The following is a 2,608-nucleotide window of genomic DNA, read 5'->3' as shown; positions in this document are numbered from 1 at the left end:
AGATTCCCCTAAGCACTTAAACCTCATTAGTTGTCCCACATCTGTTTCTCCTTCTGTCTTCTAAGTTCAACTAATGGGACCAGTACTCACTACATCACTGAAGCCACAAGCTTTCATGTCACCTGGCTTCTGTTTTTCCCTCACATTCTTGACTGCGTCTTAGTTTCCAAGCTCTGATGGTTTTACTTCTTAAATATTTCTCACACCTCTCCACCGTCGCCTTCATTGCTATAGCCCTTTATCTGGAGCAGGATCGTTCTGGTCTAGAATGTTAAAATAGTATCCTAACTGGTCTCTTTATTTTTAGATCAGGATTCTCAAATTTATCACCTACCTAAAATGAAATCTGACCACATCACTCCGCTGCCTAACATTTTACAATGGTTTTCCACCATTTCCAGGATAAAGTTTGAAATGCTTAGCATGGAATGCAAGGTCCTCAATGACATGTCCCTTGCCTAACTGTTCTACCACTCCCCACTTCACACTCCAGGCTAAATGGTACTGAATTGTTCTAGTCCCTCACTCATCAGCCTTCAAAAATGTAGCTTATGCATGATATTCTAGTGAAGTCTTACACAGAATCACCCTTCTCCTCTGTGATCCCATGACTCTTGATCGTGTACCTCTAGCATAACATCTATCAAATATATTGTAATCATTTGTTTACATGTTTGTACCTATGATTGGGCCACTCTTTGATACAGGACACTGCCATTTATTCTTGTGTTCCCACAGTGACTAGCACATGAGCATAAATGTTTTATGATATAAAAAGAAAAAGATTTTAAATTAAATTAGATCAGTATAATCAGGAATCTTTATATATAAAAACAATTGTGAAAAATAAAATTTTTGAAAACACCCATTACTTTTATGTAAATGAAGTGGACACTAATAGTGGAAGCAGGAGAGGCTCTTTTCTCTTGTTTACACATGTTATTTAAACAAAACCATTTATTCTCCTGGAAAATAATGACAGGTTGGGAGCATTCCTTATAGGTTTATTTAATTTACTTTCCGTGACCTGATACTTCTGTTTCAAATATCTTTATAGATGAATAACTATTACATGATCAATAAATTTATTATTACAATATAAATAACCTTCTAACACATTTATTTATAAAGAAACGTTATTTGAATTTTTCTTAGCTGAGAACCAGGATTTAGAGATGAATCTATGTGTCTGGACCGTCATTAACATGGATGAGAATCTGCTTGCTTGTGTTAAGTTTTATTACCACTAGGGGAGAAAAACAAAAGGTTTCACAAAAAGGAATTTTCTATGTAGTCAAAGTTTCTCTGTATTCAAGAAGTAATCTAGCTCTTTCTGTCTCTGGCAAGAGGAGCTAACGCATGACCATCCTTCTGTAATGGATGGTCGTGCGCAACTGCTCCAGGTTCTTGGTCAAAAGGAACAAACAGACCTTCAGCACTGAACTCAATGATCTGAAGGCATGTACCTCCTTTCTGCTAAATGGGCTGATCCACCGCACGACAGTGGGCGTGGAGCCAGCGGCCAACTGCAAAAGTGTGGTGATCGTCATGAAGCAGAGATCTAGCCAGCGAAAGCCGGCCACCTCCTCCGTGTGGACCATCATCAACAAGAACACCCGGCCACTCTCAGCAGCATCTGACACATGACCCACAAGAACAAGTGCTGCCTTGATCTGCGCGTGGCCGCCATCTGCAGAGCCAAAGACATCCTGTGTAGCCAGAAGCCTGTGATGATAAAGAGGAAGTGAGCCCGCCCCACGAAGAGCCCCTGAGCAGCCTTGGACCCCAAAGCAACGAATCCATCAGCCGACTTTTCTGGAAGAAAAAAAAAAAAGGAGTCTGACCTCGTTCTGTCAATAAGGCAGACCAATGTAGTATGGAACCCCCTCTTAGTAAAAATAGGTGGAAATGCTAGTACACAAAATATAACACAACCTGCAGACAACTCTGTGTGCATGTACATACACACACACACACACACAAATACATAGCTGATTTATTTTTCAATTGAAAGAGAAATCCTAAGTCATCAGAAAGTAAGAGAAAACTTACATAGCCCTCTGCCAGTCGTGTAATCTGAAACCTCAGAAAATCCTAGTTGGCAGTTAGGATTTTTAATGCTCTTGTTAGGGCAGCAAATTTGATCTTCGTTGTGAACTGAGATGTCTTTACATATATATGGAACATTGGAAACGCTACTAGATGAGTGACCAGAAAGTTTGTCTTGGCCTAAAACTCAGTGGAAAAAAAATCTTTATTGGAAAACCAAACAGCCTGTCTCATACACAGATATGGGATCCAAATGTATATCACTAGCCTTGTGTAAGATTCCTTAGGCTGAAAAATAACATGTGATTCTGGACCAATGAACACCTTGAGGTAACCAGTAGAAACAAATATAAAATTGCTTTGTACCAATAGTTTAAAAACCGAGAATGCTCAGGACTCCCAGAGAAGAAAAAAATCCTCAACCGAAAATGAGCTCATAACAGGAAAAAATAACCAACTATACAAGTAACATTTGTTATGAGGATGGAAAAGGGGCCACAGGTTAAACCTGACAAGGTCAGGAGACTGAAAATAACCACATAAGATGGCATGAACATAA

At 39.3% G+C, this 2,608-nt stretch overlaps 1 pseudogene; it reads left to right on the top strand.

Moving 5' to 3' along the window:
* Positions 1-1,359: 1,359 nt before the first annotated feature.
* On the top strand, positions 1,360-1,772 carry LOC117028856 (60S ribosomal protein L28-like; annotated as a pseudogene).
* Positions 1,773-2,608: the final 836 nt, after the last annotated feature.

This window comes from Rhinolophus ferrumequinum, chromosome 10 (assembly GCF_004115265.2).
Source record: "Rhinolophus ferrumequinum isolate MPI-CBG mRhiFer1 chromosome 10, mRhiFer1_v1.p, whole genome shotgun sequence".
NCBI classification, from domain to species: Eukaryota; Metazoa; Chordata; class Mammalia; order Chiroptera; family Rhinolophidae; genus Rhinolophus; species Rhinolophus ferrumequinum.
The sequence above is the reverse complement of the archived record's forward strand: the minus strand, read 5'-3'. Positions and strand labels throughout refer to the sequence as shown.